Source organism: Ovis canadensis, chromosome 1 (genome assembly GCF_042477335.2).
Source record: "Ovis canadensis isolate MfBH-ARS-UI-01 breed Bighorn chromosome 1, ARS-UI_OviCan_v2, whole genome shotgun sequence".
In the NCBI taxonomy this organism is placed as follows: domain Eukaryota; kingdom Metazoa; phylum Chordata; class Mammalia; order Artiodactyla; family Bovidae; genus Ovis; species Ovis canadensis.
This window is the reverse complement of record NC_091245.1, coordinates 218,591,103-218,611,447: the sequence shown is the minus strand read 5'-3', so window position 1 is coordinate 218,611,447 and position 20,345 is coordinate 218,591,103. Positions and strand designations below refer to the sequence as shown.

The 20,345-nt window shown below is 37.1% G+C and overlaps 1 protein-coding gene across 1 annotated transcript in view; it reads left to right on the top strand.

Moving 5' to 3' along the window:
- FNDC3B (fibronectin type III domain containing 3B) overlaps window positions 1-20,345 on the top strand; it is a 414,553-nt gene that overhangs the window by 36,095 nt on the left and 358,113 nt on the right. The gene's annotated exons all lie outside the window — the stretch shown is intronic.

Here is a 20,345-nt window from a genome sequence, read left to right as displayed (position 1 = left end):
TGCCGCCTATAATAAACCCATTTTAAATATAAACACATGCACGCAAAAAAACAAAACCAAAACAAATAAATAAATATAAAGACACAGATAATTTTTAAAAATAGTAATTAAAACGATATACCATGCAAGCATTAATCAAAAGGTAGTTGAAATGGCTCTATTTATATCTGATAAACTTGAATTCAGAACAAGGGTTAAAAAAAGAATACTTCACAGTTTTAATCAGGTCAATTCATTAGGAAGATATAACAATTTTAAGTATTTGTGTACTTTAAAATAGATTCAAATTACATGAAGCAAAAATTGATCAAAATGGAAGGGGAAAAGAAACAAACCTATAATTAGACAGGCTTATTCTTTGGCCACCTCTTGCAAAGAGTTGACTCATTGGAAAAGACCCTGATGCTAGGAGGGATTGGGGGCAGGAGGAGAAGGGGATGACAGAGGATGAGATGGCTGGATGGCATCACTGACTTGATGGATGTGAGTTTGGGTGAACTCCGGGAAATGGTGATGGACAGGGAGGCCTGGTGTGCTGTGATTCATGGGGTCACAAAGAGTTGGACAAGACTGAGCGACTGAACTGAACTGAACTGAACAGAACAGAGATATTGTGGGTTTGGTTCTAGACCACCACAATAAAGTGAGTCACACAAATTTTTTTGCTTCTCAGTGTGTATAAAAGTAATCTTTATACTATTCTGTAGTTGATTAAGTGTGCAATAGCATTATGTCTAAGCAAATGTACATATCTTAATTTTAAAAATTAAAAATTCAAATCATCATCTAACAACACAGGGTTGCCACAAACCTTCAATTTGTAAAAGACCAGGTATCTATGAAGCTTAATAAAGCAAAGTGCAATAAAACTATGTATGCCTGTAGTTGGGGAGTTCAACAATCCTCTCCCAGTAATTGATAGAACAAGCAGATAGCACTAACAATACTAACAGCTTGAACGCTAACATTCTATTTAAACGCCCCATCAAACAATAATAGAATACACCTTCTTTTCAAATGCCAGTGGAACATTCACAAATATCAACTGTAATCTAGATCTTAAAAGAAGTTTCAACAAATTTAAAAGCATTGAAAACATACAGGGTATATTATCAATCACAATAAAATTAAATTAGAAATCAATAAGAAAAAAATTCCCAGGAATCCCCCCACCCAGATATTTAATACTTGAGCAATACATTTCTAAATTACTCAAAAAGGACTTCCCTCATTGTCCAGTGGTTAAAACTCCATGCTCCCACTGCAGGGGAGGCGAGGTTGATCCCTGGTTGGGGAACCAAAATCTCACACACAACGTGGTGTGGCTAAAATAAAATAAAGTAAATTACTCAAAGAAAAAATCACAAAGGAAATTATAATATATTTTTAACGGAATGAAAATTAAAACAATATATTGAATTTATGGGAAAGAGCTAAAGTAGAATGTAGAGGGAAATTTATAACTTTAAATGCTCAAACCAATAATCTAAGTTTCCATTTTGAGGAGCTAGAAAAAGAAGTAATTAAACCCAAAGTAAGCAGAACACAAGTAATGATAAAGCTAAGAGCACAAGTCAGTGAAATAAAGGAAATCAATGGCACAAAAGATTGTTTCTTTTAAAAGAATTACTAGAATTGATTAATCAAAATAAAAGACATAAGTTATCAATATATGGAATGCAAATAGGAATATCATCTAGATCCTCAGACAATAGAAAATAAGGAAATATTATAAACAACTTAATGCCTATAAATTTGACCACTCGAGCAAAATGGGAAAATTTTAGAAAAATACAAACTGCCAAACTCATTCAAGAAGAAATAGATCATCTGTACCTAAAAAGTAAATTGAATTTTAGTTAAAAACCTCTCACAAAGAAACTCCAGGTTCAAATGGTTTCACAGGTAAATTTTACCATACATTTAAAAAATAAATAATATCAATACAGTTGCTTTTATGAAAATAGTATTATGCTGAGGTTAAAACCAAGGGCATTGCTAAAAATATGACTATATAACAATAGACACAAAAGTTTTAACAACGTTTTAGTATGTCAAATTAAAAATTATAATATGTCACATCCAAGCAATGTTTAGTAGGAATGCTTACGTTCTAACCCAGAATGTAAAGTAGCTGTGCTTTGTTTTATTATTTTTGAACTGAAATATAATCCACATACCATGAAATTCACCCATTTAAAGTGTACAGTGCAATGGTGTTTAAAAATTCAGGCTATTCAAAGATTGTGTAACCATCATGACTATCTAATTTTAGAATATTTTTATCACCTTAAATATGCATACTAACATATCCATTAGTATTCACGACCCAATTCTTTCTCCCCTGTCTCTGCAAACCACTAATCTGCTATTTCTAAGTATTTGCCTATTTGGGCAAATAGAGTTATACCAATAGAGTTATGTAATACATGGTATTTTGTGACTGCTTCTTTCAATTTGCAGAATGCTTTCAAGGCTCATCCAGGTTGTACCATGTATCAGTTCTTAATTCCTTTTTACAGCCAAATATTTTTCCATTGTGTGGATATACAATGGGCCTTTGAACAATGCACAGATTAGTCTGCATATAATTGGCCCTACAGTTCCTCCAGAACCACAGTTTAATCAACCATTACTGAAAAATATCTGCTTGTAAGTGGACCCATGCATTTCAAACTAATGGGTCGGCTGTACCACATTTTGCTTATATATTTATCAGTTTGATGGACATACGGGTTGTCCACTTTTTTGACTAGCACTGCTATCATCATCCTTACACACCGCTTCATGTGGGCATATATTTTAATTTATTTTGAGTATATACCAAGAATAGAATTGTAGGGTCATAGGGTAACTCTGTCTAACTTTTTGAGGAACTGACAAACTGTTTTCCAGAGTGACTATACTGTTGGACATTCCCCTCAGCAATACACGAAGTTTCCACCTTCTCCGCATTCTCATTGACTCTTATTGTCTCCTTTTTTGATTAAATAAGACATAGTAATAAGATTGGTTTAAAACCACATGTTCATCTCAATAGATACAGGAAAAGCATTTGACAAAAACCAATGCTCTTTTTCTATATTATAATAAAACAAAACAAAATGGAACTCTAAGCAAACTACAAGTAGAAACTTCTACAGCTTGAAAAGGGGATCCATACGGCTCACAGCTCATTGGCTGACATCACACTTAATGGTGAAGGGTTGAATGCCTTTCCCTTAAGACTGGATAAAAAGCAAAGATGTCTAGTCTTTCCACTCCTATTCAACACTGTACGGGGGAATGTTAATCAGGAAAGGAAAAAATAAAGAAAGATTGTAAAGAAAGCAGTTAAACTGATTTGCTCATAGAGAACATGGTCATTATGTGGACATGGTTAAGATATCTCAAAAAACACTAAAAGATCTAGCAAGTATGCTTAGGAAAATGACAGGAGACCATGTCAGTATACAACAATAATCAATTGTTATATCAGCAGCAAACAATTAGAAATTGAAAGTTTTAAACACCGTTTACAACAGCATCAAAAACATAATATGCTTAAGGAAAGTTTAAACAAAAAAAAATTGTTCTAGACTTAAAAACTGAAAAATAAAAAGACTGCTAAGAAAATTAAGGAAGGCCTTCACAATTAGATATACTATGTTCAATATTATTTATCAATATTAAGATGTCAATTTTCCTCAAATTTATTTGTAGATTCAATGTCGAGCAAAACCCCAGAAAACTTTTTTGTTTAAAAATTAGGCTGATTATAAATTTTATATGGAAATGCAAAAAAAAAAAAATAAAACAGGAAAACCAATTTTGAAAAATGAAGAACAAAGTTGAGGAGCTATACTACCTGTTTCAAGATTTACTATAAAGTTACATTAATCAAGATTATGGTGCCAGGGTAAGAATCAGACGGGTTTCCCCAGGGGCTCAATGGTTAGCAATCTGCCTGCAATATAGGAGACATGGGTTCAACCCCTAGATCAGGAAGATCCCTTGGAGGAGGGCATGGTAATCCATTCCAGTATCCTTGCCAGGAAAATCCCATGGGCAGAGGAGCCTGGTAGGCTACAGTCCATAGGGTCACAAAGAGTTGGACACAACTGAAGCCCACATAAGAATTAGACATGAGATCAAAGTGTAAGAGCTAAAATAATAAGACATCTGGAAGAAAATCTTTGTGACCTTTAGTTAGACAAAGATTCTTTCAGATAGGATGCAAAAAGCATGAACCAAAAAATAAAGAGCTTAAACTGGACTTCATTAAATTAAAAACTTCTTCTCTTAAAATGACTGCTAAGAAATTCAAACCATGGTTTTTGATAAAATATTGGTAAAACAATCCTGATAAAGGAGTTCTATTCAGACAATATAAAGAATGTTGCAGCTCTTAAACAACTCATGAGAAATGGGGAAAAGATTTTAACTGACATTTCACCAAAGAAGCTATGGGAACAACAAATAAACACATGAAAAAATGCTCAGCATCCAAAATCATTAGTCATTCAGGAAGTGCAAATTCAAGCTGTGATGATAGACACCAAAGGCCAATGAGAGGGCTCCAATTTAAAGACTTAAAACACTAAATGTCAGCAAGGGTATGGAGCAACTGGAAATCTAATGCATTGTTGGGAGGAATGTAAAATATTTTAGCAAGAAGCTTGGCAATTTCTTGAAAAGTTAAATATGCACTAACCATGTAACCTAGCAATTTCACTCATTATTTACCCAAGAGAAATGAAAATAGTTGTCCACACAAACATTTGTACATGAATGGTTATGGCAGCTTCAAGATAACAAACATTTGAAAACAAGCCAAATGTCCATCAACAAATGAATGGATGAACGAATTTGGTATAGCTCCTCAATAGACTACTACTATCAGTTCAGTTCAGTTCAGTCGCTCAGTCATGTCCGACTATTTTCGACCCCATGAATCGCAGCACGCCAGGCCTCCCTGTCCATCACCAACTCCTGGAGTTCACTCAGACTCACGTACTACTACTACTATAAAGAGAGATTAATAGAAATGAACAAATACATGCTACAACAGTAATGAATCTCAGAAACACTGTGCCCAGTAAAAGAAGCCAGACATTAAATGTATGATTACATTATATGAAATTCTAGATTTAGTAACCAGTATCAGATCAGTGGTAAGCTAGGGGAGGGGGCAGGAGTGGGTGATTTGAATGCAGCAAAAATGAACTTTGTGGGGTGATAGAAATGTGTGGTATCTTTATTAGTTACATGGGTGAAATTCGTTTGTCAAAATTCTTAAAAATGTACACTGAAGATAGTATTATATGGAAACTATATCCTCAAGAAAGTTAATAAAAAAAATTTTTATAGAAGTAATCGTTTTGGAGAATATGTTTGGAGCTGTTTTCCCACCGCTTGGCTATCTCACTTTTTCTCCCCTGACTTCTCCTCCTCCACTCCTGATTTCTGCTCTTGAGTCACAGCATTCTTTCATTTGCCGGCTCTCCAAATATTTGGAGAGGTCTCCATCAATGGTTTCCTTCACTCACCCACCCACCCCCACCAAAGTCCCCTCTCCCACAGGTTAAACATTGCCAGTTCTTCAGTCATTCACATTTGATGTAGTTTCTGACCTTGATAAAAAGAGGAGCTGGAAAAGCTGTACGCCTTCAACAGAGAGGCAAGATCTGGAATGGTCATGAATTCCCCAAGCTAAGGAGAGTATTCCAAGGGCTGGGTAACCAAAACAAAGCAAACAAAAATATAAGTGTTTATAGTGAAAAAGTGTACAGGGGCCCAAATCACGCAAGGCCACGTAAGCCATGGTCAAGATTTTGTTCCCTCTTAAGTATGTTTTAAAAGAGAAGAGATATGATCTAACCCAGGGCAGCCTCCAGGTGCTAGGCTCAGAGAATTTCCTTCAATCACTTTCCCCTGTGGCACACACCAGGGTACTAACAATCTCAGCAGCTCCGTCATCTTTGATAAGATTTCTCTTTCAAATTTCCTGCACTCTATGAAGCACAGTGCCTTTAGAACAGCATTTACAGTGGTTTTATCTTCTGTGTTCTCTTCTATTTATCAGCTCTCTTGGCTCAAATCCGTGCAGGTTATTTAACTTGGATAGCTTGTTCAACGTCTCTGTTTTCTCACCTGTAAAATAAGGATAGCCACAGAAATGCTTTCAAAGTGTTACTGCAATGATAAAATGTATTAATATATGTGAGATGCTTTGAATATTTACTGGTGCATAGTAAGCAGTCTTTAAGTATTTTCTGTTACTATTTGCCTAAGTATATAGAGGAAAATCTTATAAGCTTCCAGACAGAATGAATAAGTTATCTGTAAAGGGGGGTCAGGGTGGGGGAAGGGAAGGGAAACAGGCTGGCAGCGAAATTTTCCTTTGCAACACTAGAAGCTAGAAGGCAGTGGAATACATTTTTAAATTAAAAATCCTGTGACTGGTTGCTATATACTTATCAAAATGAAAGATACTATTACATGTGTGTAAAAGGCATGCCCTGCCACATAGTAAGTGCCCTGTAAGGTTTTTCTGTTATTACTATCCATAGGGCCAGGGTCTGAGACTTGGAATCTCCCTTCCTGGATGATAACTATATTCCACCTGCGCATACCACACAGGCCATGACTGCACTCCTCATCTGACACATTCTCTTCTCTGTTCTTTCCCACTTACATTTCAATTATTCCAGCCCCAGGAAGGCGAGGAAGGGTTTCACATTCCATCTAAATTAAGAAAGTATCTCTCCTAATTTTGTCAGGTTTACATTAAATATCAACAGATATTGATTGGGGAACAGAAAAAAAAAAAAAGTTCTTAGCCTACATTCTGGACAATACCAAAAGCAAAAAGATTTTGTCTACTTCATGGTGAAATCGTCCTTGCTTTTATTAAATTTTAAAGCTCCTAACTGTATTAAAAAGAATTGTAATATAATTGGAAACTCCATTATTTCATGATTTGTATTATTTTTTAGTAGTTATCCTGTTCTTTGATGTGCTTGACATTACTTCTTCAAACATAAAATTGTTTCATTATTGCTCAATTCAAGATTGTTTACAAAAACTTGATTTGAAATTTTAAAATGTTGAGTTTTCCAAAGAGGAGGAAAGGGTTACAAAACCATCTAAACCATATTTGCCAGGACTTTTATGTCTAAATTTTTATTCAGAGCAATTTAAGGGGAAAAGTAATTCTTATGTTTCTGATTCATTTATGCTTGAATCATCAAATTGCTGTTTTTCTAAAAGCTGTTTGATGTTCCACTAGCTTTTGAATCCTTTAAGACTTTTTAATGTCTCTTTTTCCCCTCATTATAGACTTTCTGCTCTCTGTGGGTTTTATTGGTCCAGTGTGTGCCTTGTATTTAACCCGTATTTCTCAAATTGAACCATTTTATGAACGGGTTCACTCTCACTCTTACCTCAGGACCCATGCACAGGTGCTTTTCTCAGCATGGAACACTCTTTCATGGTTAGCTTCTATATTTCCTTTGTCTAAAAGTGATTTTTCCAACGAGGCTTACTCTGACCTCCCTGTTTCAAATTGCAAAACTAAAATTTACTCTAAAATACAGCACAAAATCAACTTAGCTAAGTGAAATTTAGAATCAAATAAATGTTGGAGGGACTTTGAAGTTTTTCTGGCCCAAATGTCTCATTTTGCAGATGAAGCCTAGAGAAGTTAAGGGGCTTCCCTCAGATCAGACAATCAGTTAAATCCAGAAATATAACAGGCATCTCACACTCAACATGCCCTAGACTGAACTCTGGTTGTCTCCTGGATCCTGTTCCCTGTCTTGGCTGATGGTAACACCATTCTTCCAGTTACTTGGGCCAAACACCTTGGAATCATCTCATCACCCTTTCTTTTACACCCTCCCCCCATATCTAATCTATCAACAAATCCTATTTGCTCTGCCTTCAAAATACAAACAGAATCTTCCTGTCTCCCACATTTGTCCATATCTCATACCCAGAGCAAGTCTCCTGTCTATTCTCCTTGCCTCTATTCTTGCTTCCAATAGTGTGTCCTCGACAGAAGCTAGACTGACTGAAACCCAAGTCAGTTCATGCTACTCTTGTGCTCTGTTCCAAATCCACCAAAAGCTCCGCATTTCACTCAAGCAGTGCCTCCGGGACCCTCCACCCTCTGGGCTCCCATATCCTCCTCCCAAACTTATCTTCTACTCGTCTACCCCTTGCTTGAAAAGTCAAAGTGTTCGTTGCTCAGTCGTGTTGGACTCTGTGACCCCACAGACTATAGCCCACCAGGCTCCTCTGTCCATGGAATTTTCCAGGCAAGAATACTGGAGTGGGTTGCCATTCCCTTTTCCAGGGGATCTTCCTGACCCAGGGATCGAGCCTGGGTTTCCTGCATTGCAGGCAGTCTTTTCCATCTGAGCCACTAGGGAAGTACTGGCCCTTGAAACCTACCCCTTGCTTGCTACCCTGTAAATATAGTGATCTTCTTGCTAGTCCTTGAATAATCCTGACATATTCCCACCTTATAGTCTGGTGACACATATCCATGTGGCATGGGCGTATTTCTGAGTATGAAAAGCATTAATTTGTTAAGTGTAACTAGATAAAATAACCCCCAATTTTTGTGAACTATTTTGTTATCCGTAAGGTCCATCTAGTCAAGGCTATGGTTTTTCCAGTAGTCATGTATGGATGTGAGAGTTAGACTGTGAAGAAGGCTGAGCACCGAAGAACTGATGCGTTTGAACTGTGGTGTTGGAGAAGACTCTTGAGAGTCCCTTGGACTGCAAGGAGATCCAACCAGTCCATTCTGAAGGAGATCAGCCCTGGGTGTTCTTTGGAAGGAATGATGCTAAAGCTGAAACTCCAGTACTTTGGCCACCTCACGCAAAGAGTTGACTCATTGGAAAAGACTCTGATGCTGGGAGGGATTGGGGGCAGGAGGAGAAGGGGACGACAGAGGATGAGATGGCTGGATGGCATCACTGACTCAATGGATGCGAGTCTGGGTGAACTCTGGGAGTTGGTGATGGACAGGGAGGCCTGGTGTGCTGTGATTCATGGGGTCACAAAGAGTCGGACACGACTGAGCAACTGAACTGAACTGAACTGAACTTTTAATATACTGAGATCCTTATGAAAATGCTCCCACAGGACTTCCCTGCTGGTTCAGTGGTTAAGAATCCAAGCTTCCAATGCAGAGGACCTGGGTTCAATCCCTGGTCAGTGAACTAGATCCCAGATGCCACAACTAAGATCCAGTGCAGCCAAATAAATATTTTTTAAAAAGAAAGAAAGGAAACACTCCCACAGTTAGCTAGGTTCTACCATCAGATGGTACATATCTGAAGACAAGCCTGATCTAAGGACTAAAGCTGCACCACTGATGGGTGAGGAAACCATTGTATTAAAATGGTTAAATTGAAAACCCCTTCCTACTTTCCTATTTGCCATTTGGCTCATTACCTGGGCACTGCTGTGAGCATAATAAACCCACTAGCTTCTCTTTCACACTGCTTCTACCAAGAACTTTCATCCAAGGATGCCACTTACAGAGAATGTTTTTAGGGGGTGATCTATTGCTCTTGCTCCCCCTTGTTTAAAACTCTGGTACTCTGACCTCTCTCGATTCCTGGGAGGCCTTGATTGGGAATCAGAAAACATTTCCATGGAGGGCTGAGAGGAAAGTCTGATTGCAGTAAATTAAGGATGAGAGAATGATTGTGATCCCAGAGACTGTGGCTATGAAGCACATTCTTTGTTCTAAGAGCAAAATATGTTCTCTTCAGAGGAGAAGAAAAATCAGAAAGGATTGGTAGCTTGGCTCTCTACGTGGAAAATTTTCCTGTGTTATAACAATAATACATTTACTGCAGTCCTTTCTCAACATTCTATCTATCATGCTCACTTCACACTTTCCCTCTGCTTATCTATTGCTGGAACACCCTCCCATCCTTTCTGCTTACCTAATGTCCATTGCCGCGAAACATCTATTCCTCTGTTTCTGGGAATATTTCATGATATTCCCTTTGAGAAGCCTGCTCCCCTGTTTTTGGTGAGACTGACTCCACTCTGAGTTCTAAAGATGTGTCCAAATTAATTTAAAAAAATCACACTATCCCTTTGCCCAGGGTACTGTGACTGACTTAAGAATTGACACGTTACCTAATCAGAACCAAGTCGGTGCTAGGGTGCATTTACTAGGGATTTTTGGAAAGAGACACCTGCTAGTTCTCTCTTTGGGCCTCCTGGAAAAGATTCCATCTTCTCCTGGGCAATGCAATGTGGAGCTATGTGGTCTAGAACTGCTGGAGGCATTTTGCTGCCAGGAGGGAAACTAGCTAAAAAATAAAGTCAGCACTCACTCTCATTTCCTCTACCACAGACTTGGATACTTTAGTACTACTAAATTGTATTATTATTAGATACTAGGCAGAGTCATTTATAAATACTGTGATGATGATAAATAATGTCAATAGAGCACTTGGCTAAAGGCCACTAGGTTTAACTCCTGGAAATGCCACTTGCTACGTGTATGACGTGAGGCAAATGCTTTAAATTTTCCATGCCCCTGTTTCCTCATTAGTGAAACAGGAATAATACAAACATATTAGTTGCAGAGGTTTTCACTTCCAGAAAGTCAGTGCACAAAGCTAATGGTGAAAATCTGCCACAAACACTGAGAAATACTAGATGGACAAAATAGTTTATTGTATAATAATAAAGAGTAAAGTGGATTTATCTTTAGTTATTAAATGTAGATATTAAGGTATCTCTTTCAATAACTGATAGATATAACAGAAGAACATAATTAAGGATATAGAAGTTTCAAAAACATTTCAAATGCCTTTGGTCTAATACATATTTGGAACCATGTACTTAGACATATATATTTTCTTATATTTGCACTAATAAAAAGAAATATATTAAATACTAGCTCACAAAAAATTGAAGATCATTTAATAGATAAAATATCCTTGTATTTGGAAGTTTCAAAATATATTTCTGAATAATTTGTATATTAATTAAGAAATAATCATAGACATTGGAAAATAATTAGATCTAAATTCCTATGAAATTGCTCCATGACAAAACTTGTTAAATGCAACTAAAGCAATTTTCATGGGGAAGTATATAGGCCTAAATGAATGTTAGATAGTGATTTAATTATAAAGTCTTATTTTTCTTTTTATTACTTTTGCAAATAATGTAGCATATATCATAAAGACTTAAAAATCCTTTCTGTTTAAATATAACAGAGAAAAGTTCATAAATGATAAATAAAAATAACTATATAGATTTTATGTGGAAAAAGGTTGAATGTGACTAAAATGTATAATGTTACGATTATAATCCACATCATTTTACATCTACATCTCAACAACAGTAAAAATAAACTATGTTTTCAACACGGTATCACCATTGGCATTCTACTTCCTAAGAATAGATATAAACCCAGCAAGCAAAGATGAGATAGCATACCAAACAGAAAATGTAATCTAGTAAATAAATAGAGAAAAGGACTTGTAAAAATAGTCATTACCTGCTTTATACCCCCAAAAGGACCAGGGAGTTGTTAAATATCACCTTGAGTGCTAGCAGAAAACAAGCAGGAAACAGAAGAGAGTTTAACAAAGGGACTAACCGCAACATGTGGGCAAGTTAGGAAGCAGCAGGGTGTGATGAAGTATTTGAGACTCTGTCACCACCTTCAGCATCTTGATAGGAGCTGTTGCCTTTGGTAGAAGAGCATACTAATGCCAGCCTGTGGCTTGACATGGAGGGAGCCTGGAAAATAAAAACACAACCACACAATCTTCCCATTCTCCCATATTCACATGCGTTTCTTATGGTGAAACCCAGCCAGAAGCTAGAGAGCAAGAAAGCCTGTTGATGTGAGCCCAGTGAATGAGGCTGTCCTTTGGAAACACAGAGGAAGGGAGAGAGTAGATTTGGAGGAAAATATCCAACACTGGCATTAGTAAGAAATGAAATACAGTTGCTATCCTCTTCAAAATAATGTATTCAATGAGCTTAATTCTTTTTTTCTTACAGTAAAATCAAAATATCTAGGAGGGCAGTTAATTTATTTCCAAAAATTTCAGTGATAGTAGCTAATAAAGTTCTTAATTTTCCATATTATGTTAAATAACATCCCCTAAGAGGCAGAGGTGAACACAGTATTAGACATGCTTGAGATTTACTGGGGGAAACTCCTGTGAAAAATAAAGGGAGAAAAAGTAGGTGTAGGTAAGGAAAGCCTCAGACTGCAATGCAGGTCTGATAACTGTGAAAGGAGAGGAGAAAAGATTCAGCAGGACTGGGTAAGAAGAGATTCAAGACTATATCTCAGTTCTAACAAAGTTTTGGCCAGCCCAAAGAGGAGTCTTTGAACCATTGCAGACATGCTGAGTTGCTTCAGTTGTGTTTGACTCTGTGCAACCCTATGGACTGTAGTCCACCAGGCTCCTCTGTCCATGGGGATTCTCCAGGAAAGAATACTGGAGGGGGTTGCCGTAGCCTCCTTCAGGGGATCTTCCCAACCCAGGGATCAAACCTGCATCTCTTACGTCTCTTGCATTGGCAGGTGAGTTCTTTACCAGTAGTGCCACCTGGGAAACCCAAAAGAAAGTGAAGTTACTCAGTCGTGTCCGACTCTGCAACCAGGATCCTCTGTCCATGGGATTTTCCAGGCAAGAGTACTGGAGTGGGTTGCCATTTCCTTCTCCAGGGGATCTTCCCAACCCAGGGATCTAACCCAGGTCTCCCACACTGCAGGCAGACGCTTTACCGTCTGAGCCACCAGGGAAGCCACAAAGCCACTCATTATAAAACCCCATTCCCTGAAGGAATCTTCATACCTCTGATTTCATGCCTTCATACCACGTGTTCAGTCACTCACTGTGAGCAGCCTGGAGAAAATGCGGCCTCACAGAATGCGGTGGCAGATCCAGGGTCAAGGCAGCTAGAATTATCAGTCCACTGTGCTCCCTAGAGCAGGAGATCGGAGAGGGTTATTCTTCATGGCCACCACACACACCATTTACCTCTCTGTGAATTTTAATGCTAAGAAAAAAAAGAGTGGAAAGTGCTCATTGCAATTACTGCCATATAGGGAGGAGTCAAAAGCTAAGTAGATGGAATAATTTGAGGTGCATACAAAGACACTTTACACTGTTGAAATCCCCTCTATGCTCTTGATTTCTACCATCTTGAAAATCTCTCTGTTATAGACAGAACATCAATGTGTTCATTAAAGATCAGCCTCTTTTGCATTATAGATATCAATATAATTCATTCATACTTTTTAAAATCATATTGACTGTAACGTTCCAACAATAATGTTATTTTGACCTATCTCTCATTTAGACTTTCATTTATGATCTTATGACTAATAACTCAAGGTGGTCTGATTCATATGTTACAAATGAAGAGATCAAATTAACTCCCCTTAATTTGTAACAATGGAATACATGGCTATCTCCTCATAGAGCTGACCTTGTATATGCCATATATACTTCTGATAAAATGTATATGATAACATTTCTTTTGAAAAACCTTCCTCCTTTTTATAATATGATGAAATTTAGAGATATCTCCCAGTCTAATGTAACAATCCCCACTACAGCTCTAGTCTATTGAATAATTTGCAGTTGGGCAGTGAGAGGAATTGAGAATGAATCACTAGGAGCCACATAAGCTCATTCAAATAAGGTATATCAGGTTAATCTTATTGATATGATTACTAAACTAGCAGTCTAGATACAAATATAGTGATATCTTTATGGACAAAGTAGAAATATGTTTTGTTTACCAAAAATATTAATTCATTCATTCATAGAATCACAGAAAGTTAGAGCTAAAGTGACTTAAGATGTCATCTTATTCTATAGATATGTCAGGTTTTTTGTTCAGTCATTCAGTCATGTCTGACTCTTTGCGATCCCATGGACTGCAACACACCAGGCTTCCCTGACCTTCACCATCTCATGGAGCTTGGTCAAACTCAAGTCCATTAAGTCAGTGATGTCATCCAGTTATCTTGTCCTTTGTCATCCCCTTCTCCTCCTGCCTTCAATCTTTCCCAGCATCAGTGTCTTTTTCCAGTGAGTCAGCTCTTTGCATCAGGTGGCCAAAGTATTGGAGCTTCAGCTTCAGCATCAGTCCTTCCAATGAATATTCAGGACTGATTTCCTTTACGATTGACTGGTGGGATCTCCTTGCCTGCCAAGTGACTCTAGAGTCTTCTCCAACACCACAGTTCAGCAACATCAATTCTTCAGTGCTCAGCCTTCTTTATGGTCCAAATCTCACATCCATACACGACTACTGGAAAAACCATAGCTTTGACTATATATACTTTTTTGGCAAAGTGAAGTCTCTGCTTTCTAATACACTGTTTAGGTTTGTCATAGCTTTTCCTCCAAGGAATTCTTTTAATTTCATGGCTGCAGTCACCATCTACAGTGGTTTTGGAGCCCAAGAAAATAAAGTCTCTCGTTGTTTCCATTGTTTCCCCATCTATTTGCCATGAAGTGATGGAACCGGGTGCCATGATCTTAGTTTTTTGAATCTTGAGTTTTAAGCCAGCTTTTCCACTCTCCTCTTTCACCTTCATCAAAAGGCATTTTAGTTTCTCTTCATATTCTGCCATTAGAGTGATATTGTCTGCATATCTGAAGTTGTTGATATTTCTCCCGACAGTCTTGATTCCAGCTTGTGATTTATCCAGCCTGGCATTTCATTTGATGTACTCTGCATGTAAGTTAAATAAATGTGTAGCCATTTTAGTATTGAAGATGGAAGAAAAAATAGCAACATTTTCAGCATGTTATAGTTTATTATTCCAAGAAAGGTAAAAATCCAACTGAAACACAAAAAAAGATTTGTGCAGTGTATGGAGAAGGTGCTGTGACTGATCGAACATGTCAAAAGTGGTTTGTGACGTTTCATGCTGAGATTTCTTGTTTGATGATGTTTCACAGTTGGGTAGATCCCTTGAAGTTGGTAGGGAGTACATTGCTAGATTAATTGAGAACAATTGATGTTATACCACATGGGAGACAGCTGAGATACTCAAAATATCCAAATCAAGTGTTGAAAGTCATCTGCACCAGATTGGCATATTACTCACTTTGATATTTGGGTTCTACATAAGTTAAGCAGAAAAAAAACCTTCTTGATCATATTTCCGCTTGCAATTCTCTACTGAAACATAACAAAAAACATTCTGTATTTAAAACAAATTGTGACAGGTGATGAAAAACGGATACCTAACAATAATGTGAAATGGAAGAGATTGTGGAGCAAGCAAAATGAACCACCACCAACCACACCAAAGACCAGTCTTCATCCAAAGAAGGTGATGCTGTGTATGTGACGGGATTGGAAGGGAGGCCTCTATTCCTTCCAGAAAACCAGATAATTAATTTCATGTACTGCTCCCAATTAAATCAAACGAAGGTTTCTGGAATTAGTCAACAGAAATGCATAATCTTCCATCAGAATAACACAAGACCACATGTTTCTTTGATGATCAAGCAAAAAGTGCTACAGCCTGACTGGGAAGTTCTGGTTTACCTGCTGTATTCACCAGACATTGTAGCTTTGGATGTTCGTTTATTTAGGTCTTTACAAAATTCTCTTAATGGAAAAAAATTCAATTCTCTGGAAAACTGTATAGAAGGCACCTGGAACAGTTCTTTGCTCAAAAAAGATAAAAAGTTCTGGGAGGATGGAATTATGAAGTTGTCTGAAAAATGGCAGAAGGTGGTGGAACAAAATGGTGAATATGTTGTTCCATAAAGTTCTTGGTAAAAGGTAAACAAGTGTCTTTTATTTTTACTTAAAAACCAAAGGAAATTTTTTGGTTAATTCAATAAGTGAATTAGAGACAAGAAAAGCAATAGAAAAGATCAATAAAACTGAATTGGTCATTTGAAAATAATAAAATCAACAAATCCTTAGCTAAACTGACAACTAAAAGATAAGAGAGAAGACTCAAATGAATAAAATCAGAAATGAAGAAGGAGACATTACCACTGATAGTGCAGGAATAACTACTATGAACATTTATATACTAACAAATTGGATAACATAGAAGAAATGAATAAATTCCTAGAAACATACACTTAACTAAGACTGAATCATGAAGAATTAGAAAATCTGAACAGACCAATAAAGAATAAAGAAATTGAATCAATCATCAAAATCTCCCAAGAACAACCACCACAAAAAACCCAGGGTTATATGGTTTCCCTGATGAATATTAAAAAAAGAATTAATGCCAATCAAAACTATAATGAGCTATTACCCTCTCACATCTGTTAGAATGGCTATTATCAGAAAGCAGCAGAAAACAGGTGTTGGTGAGTATGTGGAGAAAAGGGAATTTTCAACACCATTGGTGGGAATGTAAATTGGCACTGCCACTATGGAACACGGTATGGCGGTTCCTCAAAATATTAAAAATAGAACTCCCATATGATCCAGCAATCCCACTTTGGGGTATATATCCTGAAGAAAAATGAAATTAGAATCTTGAAGAGATATTTGTACTCACATATTCTTTGTAGCATCGTTCACAACAATATTTTAATATATATAATGGAATATTATTGTCATGAGAAGGAATGAAATTCTGCCATTTTTGACAAGGATGGAACTTGGGGGTATTATCCTAAGTGAAATAAATCAGACAGTGAAAGATATATGCTGTATGATTTCATTAATATGTGAAATCTTAAAAAATATCCCCAAATAAACAAACATAACAAAATATAAACAGTTATAGATACAGAGAACAAATAAGTGTTTGTCAGAGGAAAGAGGTGCAGGGGGAGCAAAGAAATAGGTGAGCGAGATTAAGATTTATAAACTTCCAGTCGCAAAATGAATGAATCACAGGTATGAAATGTACAGTGTGGGGAATATAGTCAATAACTATAATATCTTTTTTAGTGACATATTATAACTAGACTTAGCTTAGTGATCACTTTGAAATGTATAGAAATGTTGAATTACTATGTTGTTTAATGAGAACTATAGGTCATCTATATTTTAGGTCAATTATATTTTAAAAACAAACAAGCTAACTCATAGAAAACGAGATCAGACTCATGGTTACCAGAGGCAGGAAGGAGAATTGGATGAAGGCAGTCAAAAGGTACAAATTTGCAGTTGTGAGATAAATACTAGAGATGTAATGTACAACATGATAAATATATGAAATGTATATGTATATGAAATGTTGTATATGCAAGTTGTTGAGACTAAATCCTAAGAACTCTCAACACACGAAAAATTTCATTTTTTATTTCTGTACTTCTATATATGAGATAACAGATGGTCACTAAACTTGTGTTGATAATCACTACATGATGTTTATAAATCCAATAATTATGCTGTACACCTTAAACTTAGACAATGTTGTGTGTTAATTATATACATTGTCCAGAGAGAGAAAGAGAATTGAGTCTATCCCAGGGTGAAGTGAAGTGTTAGCTGCTCAGTCATGTTCTGACTCTGTGACCCCATGGACACAGCCCATCAGGCTGTTCTGTCTATGGACTTCTCTAGTCAAGAATACTGGAGATGGTTACCATTTTGTACTCCAGGGGATCTTCCCAACCCAGGGGTCGAACTGGGTCTCCTGCATTACAGGGAGATTCTTTTATCATCTGAGCCACCAGGGAAGCCCTGTCCCAGGGCGGTGCTGGCCTCATGGGGTAAGCTGGGTGGGCTCTTCGGGTTTCACCCACAACAGAAAGCTCAATACCGTGGGATATGCCATATTAGCTGCTCCGGCAGGGTTAATAAGTTATTGAAGAAAGCTGAAAAAACTGTGCTCGTAAACTCACAGGAAACTTCCAGAAAGAACCAAGAAGAGTATGAGGGTAGTGAGACGTCCTGCAGTAATCGTGGCTATCAGAGTCAGACAAAGGGTATCAATGAATACCATATGTGATATCCCCCCTGAGTTACACTGAGTTCTGAGGCACACAGCTTATATGTGAAATACCAATAAATATGCTTCTTATAACTATTAAAGAAATATTACAGTAAATACACAAAAGACAAGAAACAATTTCAAATATGATATCCAGCTCTTCACAAACAGAATGGGCCCAGCAGGCTCTGCAATACGTTTACTCTTTCCACCTCATTGCTTTCTGGTCAAATCTCAGGATCTTTCCTTGACTACAGTGGTTTGTATCTGAGGCACGCAGCCTGAGCTAAAGATATTTCTTTGCTTCATTTCTCCGTGAAGGACAAATATATCTACATGTTTTTCTATCCAGGCCAAATTTTGAATTTGAGGAAGATAATATTCAGCACACCTGGTGTGAAGAGACCCGTGTGCCATACTGAAGTCTTGACATCTTAGGAAGAAACAGTGATCATAGGAATAAATCAGGTGTGAGTGTGAGCAAGAGTGATAACAATGACTATGAAGGAAGTCAGACCCAATTGGCTCCCCTGTCGTGTAGAGTTCAGAGTAAGTCAGTGTGATGGACAGATTTATAGCTTTTTTTTTTTTTTCAGTCTGAGAAAAATTACTAGTAGTTCTTGGCCTTGTTTTGTGCTTTTTTTAGTGACTTGAATGGGAACATAAAAATCATGCTTGTCATACTTATTTAATGTGGGAAAGCTGGGAAAGGTTTTTTGATGATAGACTCAATGTCCAGGAAGTACTGATAGGCTGGAACATAATAATGAAACTTAAAAATGAAATTTAATAAACTTAAATATTCAACAATTTAACATTAATTCAAATCAATTAAAGTCAGTTGTATTCCTGATAAATGCCCAGGTTGACAACTTTTTATGGAAGAAGAAAGAACGAGTTAACAGAACAAAAAATCTGCTAAGAAAATGAACACAATATTAAACTGTAATGATACAAGCATTTTGTCTAAATTAAAGCCAGAAGGGGTACCACTTTGTGACTGTGTGCTGATCATACTTGAAATACTACAGATAGAATCTGAATATCCAGGTTTCAGAGCTGTTGAACAAGTAGGTAACTAGAGGTGGTGGAAGAAAAGGATGGAGAGAGATCTGGAAGCTATGTGGATGAGATGGAGTTCAGCAAGTTTATCCAGGAAAAGAGAACAGGTGTGACAGGTATAGTCAATTTATTGACAGGGAAGTCATGTGGAAGGTGACTGTTGTTACTTTACCTGCCTCCAGAGGGCAGAAAAAGGATCAGTGTGGGCAAATTTTAAGGAGGCATGTTTTTGAAGACTTAGTTTAGGTCTAGAGTTGTTGATAAAAGGCTTTCCTGGCAAGAAGCATTTTTTCCTTTTCCTGGTGGTGCCCAGTCTGAGGTTGGGTGCTAAGCTGTCATTGATATGGAGCAAAGATTCTGCTTTGGGAGCAAGCAGGCCAAAAACCTTGAGTTCACCATCAACTCTGTGATTTTATGAGCCCTGACAGCTATTCAACTTTTACCTGAATAGTTCTGATAACTGTGGATGAGATCTTCTTGTTTGAAATTACTTCAAATACACACACACAAACACACACACACACTCACACACAGGGCTACAATTTTCCCTTGTCTTGCAATGAACAATAGTAAGAAAGGTGAGACTATAGGCTGACTGGTAAAACTGTTTTGGAGAAATGTAAAGTTGCAACTTTGCTCTTAGATTTTATTATTGACTGAGCCAGGTATCCTTTAGTCTAGTTCCTACTCCACTGAATTCCTAAGTCTTTAAAACTGGATTAATTGGCTCTTCATTAATATTCGTATTGCAGCTGGCATCAGATCTGGCTCAGAATATTAGCGCAAAAGGTAGATGCAAAGAGTTAGTACCCTCTAAGGTCAAGATTGTGTTTCAAGATAAGAGACAAGACTGAGCTTGCCTATGAGAATCTAGCAACCCTAGCTGCAGGCAGAGGTAGGATATGAAGACTGAGAACCTGGGTGGGTCTTCTAGATATTAGGTATTACTAGCTAACGTGATCAGGTAGTGAATTTAGAAATCTTAGGCTGACAAGTATTACAGGTCTAACAGCTTGAGACCTTTTCAATGCTAGTTTCAAATATATTAAAGTTGCATTTCTTTTGTTATAAAGTAAGTTATCTAAGATCAGGAAGTTTGACTTTGAATTTTTTCTTTAAATTTTAAAATACAACTCAACCCACATTACAATGGGTGATGGAAGCGTTTTTAAGTCTGTATATTTTGTTATATATAGGCCTTAACTTCTAGGCATCTCATTTGGATATTAATTTTGGTACTAGAGCAAGTCCTAAGTTGCTTTTGGAGCAAAGTTATGAGTGTAGTTCTATAACTTAGGACCTAGGGTGGCAGATGACTTGGGTTGTCAACACCAGACAGTAGTACTCACTG